General features: G+C 39.8%; 1 protein-coding gene across 3 annotated transcripts in view; it reads right to left on the bottom strand.

Moving 5' to 3' along the window:
* Positions 1–4,679, bottom strand: part of adgrl2a (adhesion G protein-coupled receptor L2a) — a 190,274-nt gene extending 185,595 nt beyond the window's left edge. For all 3 annotated transcript variants that reach the window (XM_084164210.1, XM_084164208.1, XM_084164209.1), the window contains exon 1: positions 4,117–4,679. The gene's annotated coding sequence lies outside the window, so the exon portion shown is untranslated. The remainder of the gene's footprint in view (positions 1–4,116) is intronic.
* Between the last annotated feature and the right edge of the window lie 12,108 nt (positions 4,680–16,787).

The raw sequence follows: 16,787 nt of genomic DNA, 5'->3' as shown, positions 1-16,787 counted from the left end.
TTATTTCCAGAATCCTATTCAGAGGAGCACCAAAAGGGGCAAACTAATGAAAAAGAGATGCTAGATAAGCTAAGGATGGCTACTACTTGACCAGCGGAAAAACAATATGGAAGCCATTGAAAAATATCCTCACTATTTCTTTCACGGGTCTAATTTAGACCCGTGAAAGAAATAGTGAGGATATTTTTCAATGGCTTCCATTAATAAGGCAAGCAGAAAGTTTCACCTGCCATTTCAGGAGGTAAATAATCCCCCACTGCTACAGAAGCCTTTGGCAAGTGGAAACACATTTTTCATAAAATAGCAGGGAGGGGAACCCTGGCTTACCAATTGCCAATAGTAAAATAAAATCAGTCATAAAAGGGGAGGTCTTTTTGCCCAAAGACCTGCGCATTACATACAATTTGCCTTAGCCCTTTTTACAGCCTTGTTTATTCCATTTAATGGCAAGTGATTATCCGCACAGTAGGGCTCCATATAGGAGAACCAGCAACAGAAATGATTGTGTCCGAAAACGCCTCTTTGTACAAGACAGATAACATATTGACCATAATTGAGTGTCCGGTGAAGGGCTCATTGTGTGCAATTTTACTTGAGGGGAAAGTCATTTTAACTGTGAATGCATTTACTCTTGACCTGTGTCAATCTGGTGTTCCTTACATTGTGAATAAAAGCAGCAGCACAGCTCCGGGGCATTCTGGACAGCATTCGTAAAAAGCACAGCGGCACTTTCACACCACTTTATTTGGAGGAGCCTAGTCAAACATTTTACATTTACATTTTAGTCATTTAGCAGACGCTCTTATCCAGAGCGACTTACAGTTAGTGAGTGCATACATTTTCATAATGGCCCCCCGTGGGAAACGAACCCACAACCCTGGCGTTGCAAGCGCCATGCTCTACCAACTGAGCTACATGGGGTCAAACAAAGCCACAATGTGACTACGGTCACATTCTGAGTGTGGGTTCAGTTCAGTAAGCATACAAACATGTAGCCAGTCACAGTACAAATACAACTCCAAAATAATCAATAGTGCATTGCCTCAATACAGTCATAACAGATGAGGCTATCTAGTTTGATTGTGTAGCTTCAAAACTGTAGGAGATGCAAAATCATCTGCATGATCCCATTGAAGTGGAGGCGATGCTCTAGCATGCCACTCAATCATACCTGAGCAGATTTCTCTTGGCATCAGAGTTATCTATTCAAAAATATTAAATATAAATATTAATAGTGGCTCTTGATTTTTCTTGCCTTCACAATATGATACTGTACAGTATGCGCTACTTCTCTCCAAATACATGGTCTCTATGAGGTTAAAATGAACACTTTACTAGTTTTGCTTGATGACAATAATGTAGGCTACAACTGCAACCAAGAATAGAGAGCCAATGATAATATGTACCAGTTTGGTCCCCTAAATCCATAGAGAACTACACTGAGTCTATTGATCTGTGAGTGGAAATGAACAGAGAGGCAGAGGGGCAATCCGGGCTCTGGTACATCAACATCTGCAGTTCTTTGAAACAGGACGAACTCCCTGTGACACAAGACTGGTTCGAAAAAGCGACTGTTGGTTTGAATTAAACAATAGCATACTTATAAAGGCATATTGGCTCAGAAAGTGTGATTGCATAGAGCTAAAAGACATAAAATAGACCAACACATGAGAAACCACTGAGAAGCCTATAAATGGCCTAAGCTATGCATGGGTGTATGATTTGCAACAGCTTGAAATGTATCTAATGGTATTCTTTTCAACAAGCTTCTGACGGTTAACCAGATACTCTCTCTGTTCATAAAATGTATATGCCTATACCTATTCTGCAGAAGTATTACATTCATATTACATTCGTAATATGAATGTAATAATCGTATTACATTCGTATTACATTCATAATCCTCAACTAATACACAATAATAGATGAAAAATGTATAATATCAAAACAACCCGTATTGCAGTTGAGTGTAAATAAAACTAGAAAGAGGTTATTACATGTTCCCATGAAAATATAATTCAACTGGCAAACAAAAAAGCAGGGATATTGTGTTTTCACATAGAAACACAATGAAAGGGGTAGAGACTGTCGACAAGTTCACCTCCCATTTTACTAACTCACACTCCCCCTACCCTTTCGGCATCAGCCAAAACGAATGGGTTACAACGCTGGAGTTCGCTCCATTAAGCAAGAGTTGTGACCACTTTCATTTGCTAATCTATTCCTTCAAACAGTAAAAATTCGTACTTGCATTAATTCAAACATTTTGTGCAGAAACGTGAAATGGCATCCCCCTTTATGAAAGGGGCTGAGGAAGAAGAATAGCAATGTGCCTCAACAAATCAAATAAGAGTGCAGATTTTGTTCACACACACTCTGCTCACAACTGCACAGTTGAGTTCTAATATTAGTTGTATAATTTGACCTACCCTCTTTGCAGCCAAAAATAAAGTTAAATGTTACCCTATGGTACTGATGAGATAGATGGTCTAGAGCCTATTTGCAAAGGACTAAAGTATTATTCCCATTTATAAACTAAGACAATAAAATACAGTTAGCCCTTCTAGATGATCAGCTATAGCCTATAGCTTTATCTGAGGTAGGTTTATTCATATTTATGTAAATTAATATACATTGAGACGTTGGATTACTGACACATTTCTATCAATATAAAAACTAAAATAACATTATTTTTAATCAATGAGTAAGCCTACTTATTATGCTAATGACTAGCCTTTATTCTGTCATTGCCATTTCTAACACTGGCTGACCGCACGCAGAAACAAGTGCATATGATTGCCCGCATTCATGACCAAATACAGTCAGGAATTTTCATCAGCCTTTCACATCATGCGTAACGCCTCACAAAATATGAGAGAATCAAGAATCGTGCTGGTAGTTTAGTGGCGGAAAAGGGAAGACTGGACTGGAGTACAACGTACACTGTACAATGAATGATCGATATATATTTTTTTCTGTTACACTACTTCACACACAGCGGTTAGGACGCTGAGTTGGCCCGGGTAATATATGAGTCCCGCTCCACATATGAGCTTTTGCTCGGGTCGTTAACACATGCAGGTTGACAAGATGGCTTTGGAATTGGTAAATAATGCATGTGCACAGTAAAATTATCTAATTTTACTGCCACTGTGCGCAGCTGTGTTTCAAATAAGACACAGATAGACGATATATCGTCGTTTCCTTTGAATTTATATTTTTAACAAATTATTTCAAAATTTCAAGATCAAGTTTTTGCCTGTCGTATTAGACTACATATTGTTCTTCAGTTCAACGCATTCCAGTTTAATGAACTAGTTTTACACATAATACTGTCTGTCTACTATGATGCAAAAAGGCTATTCTAGAGTTTTCCCTTCTCAAAATAAAGCAGTGCCCTGGCTAGCTAGACTGAAAGAGATAAGCCTCATTGCTCTCCAGAATCACAGCCACATTGATTCTTAGGTCACTGCTAACATACAGCCCTATTCAAGCAAGGAACCCATTGGTAGGCTACTTTTTATTTTTATTTTATAGCAAGGAGCACAACTCTATGTACAACTTTAAAGGCATAAATTAAATTCCAATTAAATTGTGCTTTCCGTGTTCTGGTTCATATAAACGTGTTCCCCCTCATTTTAATAGTTTCCATTCACTCAAACTGAGAGGGAGGCAGCTGACCAAATCAATCCACATCTGGTTGTTTTTATTAACCATTTTTCAATTAACCATGGTATCCCTTAGATCATTTTCATTAACCTACTCCAAACAGTTATGTTCTTTAAAAATAGACCTAATTCATGGAAAACCTGTTCTTTGGATTTTCATAACTCAAGATTTCAAGCAGCCTACAGATGGTTTGTTTGTGGTTTGGGAAAGTAAAATATACAACTGTAATGTGTGATTAATTATTTGATCTCCTCACATATGTGAGTTGGAAAGTATATCTATGAACATGACAAACAATTCCCCTAATAAAGTGATCAAATAAAGTTACAGGCAGTAGGCTACTCCCTTCAACTTGTCAAGAGATGAAACCACTCTTGGATATGGTTGGTGAAGTGATAGTAGGCCTAAGTAATAGGGAAATGCAAAGATCTTAAAGACAATCCTTACCTTTCTGAGCAAACAGTCACAATAAATAAGATGAAGTCAGTGGCAGAAAAAAATCAGTTGGACAATGGCAGTGTGTAGAAAGCTGGCAGTCTTGTAACAGGAACTCCTCTGCAGATCAGAAGACAGCAGGCAGTGCAGAGAGAAGCTCTGCAGTTCTGATGCATGCTCCACTTATCTGGGACAGATAGGGCTTTATCAGGCAACTGTTCCCTCTTTCAGCCCATACATTCCCCCAGACCGGACACACTCTTCCATGGCAAGGTACTGCTCAGTCTTAACTCATCAACAGTTCTGCTCGAGCATTTAATCTCTGCTCCCCTGTTCGCCTGGAGTCCAAGCAACAATCCAGACCCGAAGAGACAGGGGGAAGAAGAGCGAACAGGCAGTGAAACCTATTCTCTGCAGAAAAAAAGGAGACCGCAGTTGACGTCAACCCGCGCCGAGTTCCCCTGGATGAGAGAATGAGGTTCAATGGTACTGCAAAGTTTCAGCGTCTCGCGTTTGGGAAAAGATCCCGCTCACAGCATTGAGAGACTTGCTTGATACACCGGAGCAGGCTTCCAGTAAACAGAGCCAGTGGCCAGTGCAGTGAGTCGCAGCAGGGCAGGCTGCCTTCTGCAAGAGCCGTCTGTGAATGGACTGCTGTCAAAACCTGACACGGAGTCCCGATCCACACTGACTCGGAGTCGACACATGCACACATCCAATACGAACTAATCATATAAACATATTATCATGTCCAGCAAGACTAAAGCTCGGCTGTTTAGCCCTGACTGTCGCTAAGAAGATTACAGTGAACAGAGTACAAATGTGAAGTAGATTATCTATAAACATATGCCACTATTGACCATTTTCCACTCCATTGGAAAGGTTACCTTCCCTCTTTTTGTGTAGGGGAGGCTCAATCCCCTCACAGTAGGCAGTCCAGCCTATTCAACCAATGACTGAGGACTTATTCTTACTTGAACACTACCTAGCATCAAAAAGGAAGGAGCAGAAAAGTGCAGAGAGACTTTTTTCTCTCCAACTGGCCTCAATTAAAGTCAGAGTGGCCATTGCAACAGTCCAAGGGGGAAGGTGATCTGCTGCTGTAGAGAGAGGTGGGCAAAGCTGACCAAAGACTAAACAATGTATTCTTGTGCGATTGTGAATTGTTGCATAATGGTGACAAATTGTATAGCAATAAACTGTATGACAAGCAATCTAAAAATATGTTTTATTTTTGAGCTACCATGGAATAAAGGGCTAATGATGAAAATCTTTTTTTTTTCTTATCTCGGAATCCTATACATCAACGAATGTGATACCTGGCTATTTCATAATTTTCCAAACATTATTTTAAGTATTTATTTGCTCATTTTGGATTTAACTTCAGTGAAGATCTGTATTCTCAGGCAAAACTGCTAAGTGACAACCATACATCAGTCGGTGGTGATGCTGTGGAAAATGTTATGATCTGCTTGAGGAATGCAGTCTGGGAACATTATCAGGCACCAAGAGACTGGAATACACCTGGCTTCAATAAAAACTGCCTTTCAACTGTTGTAGGGAAATGTGAAATTGAGTCATATTCACCAGGTGAAGGTGAACGGATAAGAGGGGCATAGGTATGTTTTCATAAGCATTTTACATAATTATAGAACCATTTTTAAGGGACAAAAAGAGAAAACAGATGTTATAAAGGTAATCCAAAGGCAGACATTCATATTTTAAGAAAAAATGTTTCTGTTTAACTAGAGAGAGTGAATCAAGACAGTCTTAAAGGGCTAAAAAGCCTTTTTGTATGCATGTACTTCATTTCACTTCCTTGGATATATGAGACATATAGGCCTACATAAGTTTTATCATGTTACATTGTAGCTTTACATATTGAGTTACATCTGAATTGTTACACATATATTAACACATAATATTAATTAGCTACTTTGATATTGACAAGGTTGAACACTGTTAATTACAATGTTACAATGACGATACCATCATACATTGAAGTAAGACCACCAACCTTCAGTATGTGGTCCCTATTTATTGTTCAATGCATTGAGCCATTAAGGTTGTACAGAAATGGTATTTGTGTTTATGATAAACTGCTTTGATACCAGTGATATCTCACATGTGGTATTCTGGTTGCAAGTAATCACTTGCCAGACAGAAATTTTTTAAATGGTGCATGCTTGGGGCACCTCGGGTTAAAGTATAACTTTTCCCAGCCCTGATTGCTTGGCCCACCTAGCTTGCAGACAGGGAAATGAGGGAGGGAAGAGAGAAATCAGAGTTGCAAGATACTTTTGTTTTCTGAATTAAAACACTAGTAGCACCAATGTTGACTCAAGCCTTATTGAAGGCTACCAAAAGAAGGCTACCAGGTAGCCAAGTGATTAAGAGAGTTGGGCCAGTAACCGAAAGGTCACTGGTTCTGAGCCGACTAGGTGAAAACTCTGTCGATGTTCCCTTGAGCAAGGCACTTAACACTAATTGTTCCTGTAAGTCGCTCTGGATAAGAACGTCTGGTAAATGCAAACTGTTTTGTTAGTGATAATGTCGATAAAGTGTATCTATCTGTTTTTGTATTTGTTATAGGTGTTGGGGTACACTTTAGAGGAAATGTACCGGTAGTCAACCATGAGGAGAACAAATATGTCTCCCTAGTTCCCATGAGTATCAATGACTTGTTCTGAACCCTCAATTGTTCTTTGAACAATTCGAATAGTTTTTTCCCAAAACATATTTGCACACAAAAAGTCTGTGTCTCTCCATGGACTACTTGATGATGATGGCTAATGATTTGTAGAGATTGTGTGCACCATAGCTAGTTCACACCTTATTTAACAGATACCTGTATATAATGCGGATTATTTTTAACAAGTTTATAAGTTATCTGACTACATTGCCCTCTTGTTTCTTTGTTGTTGTTTTCCAATTAAAATTGCAGCTTGCACATCTTAGCAGAGTAAAAAAAAAAATACTTTAATATATTTTTAATTTAATAATTTAATTTAATTTAATATTTTCCTTTATTATTTTCCTCTAACCCTACCACCCCTCCCCTAATTGGCGTAAACTAATGGACAACAACACTTAGGCTTCTACTTCCAGCTTATACATACTATATACATTTTACTGACACAGTATATTTTACAATAGTTATCTAATTGTTTTATTTTTTTATTTTTCTGTCCCATCCTTCAGCTACCCTCAACCCCTCCCATCTATCTCGAAGACCATCCAGTTTTTATTTTTTTTGCCATATCTTTTTCAACTGTGCTGTTTCACCAAAAGTTCTGAACCTATATGCATTTTACATACACAGTATATTTTACATGACTTATCTTGTTTTTTTTTGTCCCACCCTTCAGCTCCACTTAACCCGTCCCATCTATCTCTGAACACCATCCAGTTTTGATTTCTATTTGCCATATATTTGTCAATTGTGCACTGATGTTTTGCAAAAGGTCTGAACCTTTCTATTGTCATAGTTTCTACAGACTGTAAATTTAAGATACTTTTTTTGCTACGAGTATTATTATATTGTTGATAAATTGACTATGACTTTTTAAATCACCCAGCAGTGCTATTTGCAGAGTTAGCTCCAGGTAAATGTTGCAATTCTTCAGCCATTTCTGAACCTGCGACCAAAAACAAGCTACATATGGACAGTACCAAAAAAATGATCTAATGATCCATTCTCTTCGCCGCAAAATCTGCAGAGCTGGGATGGTTGTATCCTCATATTTATAACATTCTATTGGTTGCAATAATTTTGTCTAATAATTTAAATTGCAAAACTCTAAGTTTTGAATCCAGCGTTGTTTTGTGTATACGTTCATAAACCATGTGCCATGGAATCAGTACATTGAAGATCTCTTCCCAACAATTTTGCAATCTATATGGCACAGCTGTCAATTTTTTGGTCCTTAAAGGAAACTGCAGAGGTATTGCATATGATAACTATTGATTTAGTTAATGACTTTTTTTTGAAAATGTGAAAAGTTCTGTATCTGGAAAGCCTATGAAATAAACTTGAAAAACTCTCAATTCAATAGAGATGTTATTCTAATTGTCAACTAAATGGTTTGAGAGTTTAATCTATGAAGGACCCTTTGAGGATACCTAGTAAAAGTAAAAGACCTCGGGCAAACCTCATAATATGTGTTTCACCATGGAACATGAACAAACTATCTAGCCTACAAGTATGCTATGTTTCTCTTCAACATATTTGCATAGAACTACTGGCATTTCTTGATCCATTGACCAAATGCCACACCTCTCTATATTAACTTGTTTGCATCAAACCAAGTTTTGTCAGCTGCCTGCTGTACTCTCAGCAGATAACGAACCCTCTGAGGAGATTCACAATCAAAGAAGCCCTCTCAAAACAGTGGAGGCTCAGTTAATATTTATGTAGCCATGGGCAACCCAGCAGCTTAGAGCTTTGACCTCCCTTCTTGTGCACCTTGTGGAGCTGCCCTCACACTGCAGAGAGTGAACTATGCACAGCGCTCATTTCAGAGTGTCAACAGTGCATAGTGCTGTCTCCCTTGGTAAATCCTTCCCCATTACGGCAGCGTTGATCCGCCATTTTTACCCATCAGTTTCTCTGAATGTGCCTGTCACAATCCTCGCTAAACATGGGTTTTCAGTCCATTGGTGAGTGAGGCAGGTTGGCTACAACTTCCTGGCTGACGCCCACGAGAGGAGTTACTGCCTATGAAACTAAATGTTAAACAAACTCACTAGACTTTGTACTCCATATTTGTCCTTCATAGTCTTCCTTCATGTGGTTGTCATTACAATGAAATAAAGAGAGCTTGGGAGAGCTTAGCGTTGAGAGCTCCTTTTCTTTTCACCAGTGTGCAGTATGTCTCATGCATTGCTGAGTGTGCTGTATGAGGCTCAGTCTCACCAGGTAACTTTATATGTTATCACTGCAGTAGTCTTTAATAGTTTTAAATTGTCTTATTCATTGCTTCACGCATCTACCTTCACCTCAAAGTATTACCTGTAAATCTGATGGAATACTTGCAGATTAAGTCATTGAAACATTATGCATTTTTTCTTCCTATGAGATATGTTTCCAGAAACTAATAATTGATACAATCTTGATAAATAACTCCTAACACCGCATTTGCATTGCAATTGCCACTAACATAATGCTGATAGTCTTTTTTTAAGTTAACCAACATATCACACACAATTCACCTGACCCAAAATCAATAATAGATAATAAAGTCAGACTGACTTAAGCTTTTCTCAATCAATACAGAGTTTTATTTTTTCTTCCATCTTTCATTATACCAACCAAACAAAAGCTGCTTAGGTGCCCAACCAGCATCTAAACTGGAATAGACATGTGTATACTAAGAGCCGACAAAAACCAAGTAAAATATGATCAAATCAAGACCCAATGAATGATCAAATAATTAAAGAGCAGCAGTAAAATAACAATAGAGAGGCTATATACAGGGGGTACCGGTAGAGTCAAGGTGCGGGGGCACAGGTTAGTCGAGGTAATTGAGGTAATATGTACATGTAGGTAGAGGTAAAGTGACTATGCATAGATAATAAACAGAGAGTAGCAGCAGCGTAAAAGAGGGGGTGGGGGGGACAAAGCAAATAGTCCGGGTAGACATTTGATTTGCTGTTCAGGAGTCTTATGGCTTGGGGGTAGAAGCTGTTAAGAAGCCTTTTGGACCTAGACTTGGCGCTCCGGTACCGCTTGCCGTGCGGTAGGAGAGAGAACAGTCTATGACTAGGCTTTGTCGTGCCCTCTTCACGACTGTCTTGGTGTGTTTGGACCATGATAGTTTGCTGGTGATGTGGACACCAACTTGAAGCTCTCAACCTGCTCCACTATACAGTGAGTGAATAAAGTATATGATCCCCTGCTGATTTTGTAAGTTTGCCCACTGACAAATACATGATCAGTCTATAATATTAATGGTAGGTTTATTTGAACAGTGAGAGACAGAATAACAACAAAAAAATCCAGAAAAACGCATGTCAAAAATGTTATATAGTGATTTACATTTTAATGAGGGAAATAAGTATTTGACCCCTCTCATTACTTAGTACTTGGTGGCAAAACCTTTGTTGGCAATCACAGAGGTCAGACATTTCTTGTAGTTGGCCACCAGGTTTGCACACATCTCAGGAGGGATTTTGTCCCACTCCTCTTTGCAGATCTTCTCCAAGTCATTAAGGTTTCGAGGCTGACGTTTGGCAACTCGAACCTTCAGCTCCCTCCACAGATTTTCTATGGGATTAAGGTCTGGAGACTGGCTAGGCCACTCCAGGACCTTAATGTGCTTCTTCTTGAGCCACTCCTTTGTTGCCTTGGCCGTGTGTTTTGGGTCATTGTCATGCTGGAATACCCATCCACTACCCATTTTCAATGCCCTGGCTGAGGGAAGGAGGTTCTCACCCAAGATTTGACGGGTACATGGCCCCGTCCATCGTCCCTTTGATGCAGTGAAGTTGTCCTGTACCCTTAGCTGAAAAACACCCCATGTTTGACGGTGGGGATGGTGTTCTTGGGGTCATAGGCAGCATTCCTCCTCCTCCAAACACGGCGAGTTGAGTTGATGCCAAAAAGCTCCATTTTGGTCTCATCTGACCACAACACTTTCACCCAGTTCTCCTCTGAATCATTCAGATGTTCATTGGCAGTCTTCAGACGGCCCTGTATATGTGCTTTCTTGAGCAGGGGGACCTTGCGGGCACTGCAGTATTTCAGTCCTTTACGGCGTAGTGTGTTACCAATTGTTTTCTTGGTGACTATGGTCCCAGCTGCCTTGAGATCATTGACAAGATCCTCCCGTGTAGTTCTGGGCTGATTCCTCACCGTTCTCATAATCATTGCAACTCCACGAGGTGAGATCTTGCATGGAGCCCCATGCCGAGGAAGATTGACAGTTATTTTGTGTTTCTTCCATTTGCGAATAATCACACCAACTGTTGTCACCTTCTCACCAAGCTGCTTGGCGATGGTCTTGTAGCCCATTCCAGCCTTGTGTAGGTCTACAATCTTGTCCCTGACATCCTTGGAGAGCTCTTTGGTCTTGGCCATGGTGGAGTGTTTGGAATCTGATTGCGTCTGTGGACTGGTGTCTTTTATACAGGTAACAAACTGAGATTAGGAACACTCCTTTTGACAGTGTGCTCCTAATCTCAGCTCGTTACCTGTAAAAAAGACACCTGGGAGCCAGAAGTCTTTCTGAATGAGAGGGTGTCAAATACTACATTTTTGACATGCGTTTTTCGGGATTTTTTTGTTGTTATTCTGTCTCTCACTGTTCAAATAAACCTACCATTAAAAGTATAGACTGATGATTTCTTTGTCAGTGGGCAAACGTACAAAATCAGCAGGGGATCAATTACTTTTTTCCCTCACTGTAGCCCCGTCGATGAGAATGGGGGCGTGCTCGGTCCTCTTCTTTTTCCTTTAGTCCACAATCATCTCCTTTGTCTTGATCACATTGAGGGAGAGGTTGTTATCCTCGCACCACACGGCCAGGTCTCTGACCTCCTCCCTATAGGCTCTCTCATCGTTGTCGGTGATCAGGCCTACCACTGTTGTGTCGTCGGCAAACTTAATGATGGAGTTGGAGTCGTGCCTGGCCATGCAGTCATGGGTGAACAGGGAGTACAGGAGGGGACTGAGCACACACCCCTGAGGGGCCCCTGTGTTGAGGATCAGCGTGCCAGATGTGTTGCTACCTACCCTTTCAGTTATTTACTAATTCTTCCCTTAAAAAATGTTGCTATTGCAATTTTTCCCAAAGAACCCTGTACTTATAATTGGGTCGGCAGACAGGAAACAATTAAAAATAAGTCAAACACAGGGAGGGCTTTGAGATCAAATTTGAAAAACCAAGGTCCAGCTTGGACACGTTGGGCTCTGGCTTGCACAACTGTCAAATAAATTGACTGTTAAATGACCACACGCCATATAAACAAATATTTGCCAAAGATGTATCATGGCATAAACACACAGAAGAATCCCAGAGTTTATTCGGCTGTTTTTCACATCGACTCTGTTGTAAAACACAAAACAACCTTTCTTTTTCAGAAAACAACCTAGACCAAATGGTTTGATATATCTGGCAAATATGTGTTGAACGAAGGGTACATGAAAGCAACAAATGTAGGTGTAAAATCCCTATTCAAATGTTGTGTGCGGGAACTTTGCCAAGTGGAAACAGATGTGGTTCACTTGTGACCAGTGTTGGGGTCACTACTCATTACTCATTAATGATTTAAACAGTAAAAAATTACTTTACTTATTACTCCCTGGGAAAAGTAATTAGTTACACTAATCATTGTATTACTTTTGCGCTACACCCCAAAACGTTGCGTGTCCTCACTCAATGTAAACAATGTCAACGTTACATTACGTAGGCCTATGCACCAACACATTCATCAGTATTTTGTTAAGTATCTGTCTGAAAGAGGGGGATTCTACTGTGGATAAGGGCAGCATTTCCTCTACTACATACCCAGCTACAAGCTTGTTCAGCTCTTCCTGGTTTACAGCTTGTCCTCCTGAGCGATTAAAATCAAGCCTTGGTTGTTTGAATGAGGTAGGAAAACAGTCATCTTCAGCAGCAGTGGTCAGGCCTCGTGTCTTTCGCTACGAGTTTTGTCTTGGTGTGTTGCTTTTGCAGGCGCTCCAAGATATTGAAGGTTGTGTTCCTAGCAGTGGGGAGGTGTTTCTCTCTTGGGCACAGTTTCCATTTTGCAGTTATATTCTTGTCATTTTGTCCTCCTACCAAATCAAAGTAATGGGAGTACTTCCACGCTGAGAAACTCAATGTTTTAGAAGCTTCTGGCATTTTTCATGTCCCTCACCGAAGTAGTTAGTAGTAGTGCATGCGTAAACAGGAACTTGGTGAGAGGATGTCAGCCTCTGGACAAAAATTACAATCTGGGGCGGGGGGATTTCTTTATATTGCACCAACAGAGAAGGAATAGTAATCATCACAAATATTTATTTGGATAAATAACTGTAATAGGAAGTGAATTATAACAGAAGTAACAAAGTAACGGCGACCTATCTTTGATCAGTAACTAAAATATTATTACTCAAATTGGAACAGTACTCAGTTATATTACTCATTACCGCAAAAAAATATTATTACTGTAACATCTTTTGTGACCCATCAAAAAAATATATATGGTAGCCAGTAATATGGTTCAGCAGAGACGAACAGTTCTAATTTGCTTCACTTTGCATCAACCTGCTCTGGTTTGTGTAAATGTGGACATATTTTTAAACAAAAGAGGTGGCATACCTATGCAACTGAAGTCTCAGTATGCATTGTATTGCCTGGAATGAAAATAAAGATGTATTTTCTCAAAGTCAGGATTTTATTAATATTAATTTGTAAACAAAGCTTTTGTAAAGCATTGTGTACACTCTGTCACAGACTTTGGGCCAATCCCCGCTTCGGAAGACTCAGTATGATTGGTTTGTTTTCTAACGACAGTGATCACCTATCATCCCAGACAACAGCCTAGTGGTTGTGTACCTACCCATCCCTCAAATACATACTTGTCTAGAATGAAAAATATTGTTTGTTCAGTGTTATGAGGCATGGGCCATCTTATGGAATTATCTAGAAATCTGGTTGTGGTTTCTTTCAATAAGAAAATCTCTAAGATTGATGTATCTCAAGATTGCAGGCTTCATTGACTGACAAATTTTTTTTAAACAGCATAATACTAATAGCATGCATATGCCCTGCAGCAGTGGCAAAAGGTTAGAAAAGTATTGGAATAACAAATAATACAAAAGAAGACTCATTCTTTTGTGCAGAATGAACATGTTTGAATTGATGAGGAAATGTGCATCATACTGTAAATACTAGTATCTATTATCACTATATTTCTGTGTGTAAGTGGTCTCCCTCTATTGCTTTCAACACATACAGTGGGGAAAAAAAGTATTTAGTCAGCCACCAATTGTGCAAGTTCTCCCACTTAAAAAGATGAGAGAGGCCTGTAATTTTCATCATAGGTACACGTCAACTATGACAGACAAAATGAGATTTTTTTCTCTCCAGAAAATCACATTGTAGGATTTTTAATGAATTTATTAGCAAATTATGGTGGAAAATAAGTATTTGGTCAATAACAAAAGTTTCTCAATACTTTGTTATATACCCTTTGTTGGCAATGACACAGGTCAAACGTTTTCTGTAAGTCATCACAAGGTTTTCACACACTGTTGCTGGTATTTTGGCCCATTCCTCCATGCAGATCTCCTCTAGAGCAGTGATGTTTTGGGGCTGTCGCTGGGCAACACGGACTTTCATCTCCCTCCAAAGATTTTCTATGGGGTTGAGATCTGGAGACTGGCTAGGCCACTCCAGGACCTTGAAATGCTTCTTACGAAGCCACTCCTTCGTTGCCCGGGCGGTGTGTTTGGGATCATTGTCATGCTGAAAGACCCAGCCACGTTTCATCTTCAATGCCCTTGCTGATGGGAGGTTTTCACTCAAAATCTCACGATACATGGCCCCATTCATTCTTTCCTTTACACGGATCAGTCGTCCTGGTGCCTTTGCAGAAAAACAGCCCCAAAGCATGATGTTTCCACCCCCGTGCTTCACAGTAGGTATGGTGTTCTTTGGATGCAACTCAGCATTCTTTGTCCTCCAAACACGACGAGTTGAGTTTTTACCAAAAAGTTCTATTTTGGTTTCATCTGACCATATGACATTCTCCCAATCCTCTTCTGGATCATCCAAATGCACTCTAGCAAACTTCAGACGGGCCTGGACATGTACTGGCTTAAGCAGGGGGACACGTCTGGCACTGCAGGATTTGAGTCCCTGGCGGCGTAGTGTGTTACTGATGGTAGGCTTTGTTACTTTGGTCCCAGCTCTCTGCAGGTCATTCACTAGGTCCCCCCGTGTGGTTCTGGGATTTTTGCTCACCGTTCTTGTGATAATTTTGACCCCACGGGGTGAGATCTTGCGTGGAGCCCCAGATCGAGGGAGATTATCAGTGGTCTTGTATGTCTTCCATTTCCTAATAATTGCTCCCACAGTTGATTTCTTCAAACCAAGCTGCTTACCTATTGCAGATTCAGTCTTCCCAGCCTGGTGCAGGTCTACAATTTTGTTTCTGGTGTCCTTTGACATCTCTTTGGTCTTGGCCATAGTGGAGTTTGGAGTGTGACTGTTTGAGGTTGTGGACAGGTGTCTTTTATACTGATAACAAGTTCAAACAGGTGCCATTAATACAGGTAACGAGTGGAGGACAGAGGAGCCTCTTAAAGAAGAAGTTACAGGTCTGTGAGAGCCAGAAATCTTGCTTGTTTGTAGGTGACCAAATACTTATTTTCCACCATAATTTGCAAATAAATTCATTAAAAATCCTACAATGTGATTTTCTGGATTTATTTCCTCATTTTGTCTGTCATAGTTGACGTGTACCTATGATGAAAATTACAGGCCTCTCTCATCTTTTTAAGTGGGAGAACTTGCACAATTGGTGGCTGACTAAATACTTTTTTTCCCCACTGTACAGTGAGTGGGTGGATCTATCTTTCATCCATTTACAGTGACTTAGTGAATATAACCCATACTATTTACTCTATGAGCTGTATGAGATCTTGGCCTTGTCCATTCTAAAGAGCCTCATCTGAAACATTGTCACCCTTTGAGGTGTCACCCTTTGTAAGGACATTCATATTTGAACCTTGAATGAAGGACCCCCCCCCCCCCCCCCCCCCCCCCCAGAAAAATAACTGCTCTGTCAAGGTTGGCAAAATACCAAGAAACTCTCAAAAGGTCATATCTGACAATGATGAAGAATAGGTCTCTAGGATGAGGACAGCGGTTTCTAACCTCCCCCACCAGAACAATAATGCAAATCTAATGTATTAGTGCACTAATCTGTCCAAGTTAATACACTCTTGTATTAGAGGAAAACTCCTTAAATTGTTCTTCCTAATTAAGATGAATACTATACCAAGGATAGAGATGAGCAAATATGTGACATCACAAGTCCCCTTAGAGGTCAATAATCTTTTAGAATAATTGCCTGAATTTTTAATTGAGGGAAAAAATAATTATTTATTACGTATTCATCATTGTAAATGCACATTCCTCCCTCCAATTGTGTATTCTTATTAATTTGACTAATTTAAAAGTAACTTCTTTGTGCTGGTATAAAGGATTGCAATTATAAAAGTTTTAAATTCATATAACCTATTTCCATAAAACATTATTGTTCTAAATACATTGGAGGGAACTGCTCAGCAATGCATAAAAAGTGGACAAAATGAATGCTTAATAGTACCGCTACAGAATACCATCGTAGGTACAATTTTTATGTCTCTGCGTCCAGTATGAATGAAATTCGAGGTAGTTTCACGAGTCAATGCTAACTAGCATTAGCGCAATGACTGAAAGTCTACAGGAACAGTTAGCATGCTAGCTGTTCTTGTGATGAACAAGAACAGCTAGCATGTTAACTGTTCCTGTAGACTTTCAGGAACTCTGGGGAAGTAGATCGCTTAAATGGCTTCATTGCCAAAATCTCAAACTATCCCTTTAATATGGAGGAAATTAGAGTCATTGGAGCTAATTACAGGTTTTTTGTGTATAGAAAATTCTTAGGCGTGCTGTCTAAGTGGTAATTTTCGGGTTGGAAAACATGCAGAA

The sequence above is a fragment of the Coregonus lavaretus genome (genome assembly GCF_964263955.1).
Source record: "Coregonus lavaretus genome assembly, chromosome: 6".
NCBI lineage: Eukaryota > Metazoa > Chordata > Actinopteri > Salmoniformes > Salmonidae > Coregonus > Coregonus lavaretus.
Note: the sequence above shows the minus strand (reverse complement) of the source record. Positions and strands in the feature narration are given on the sequence as shown.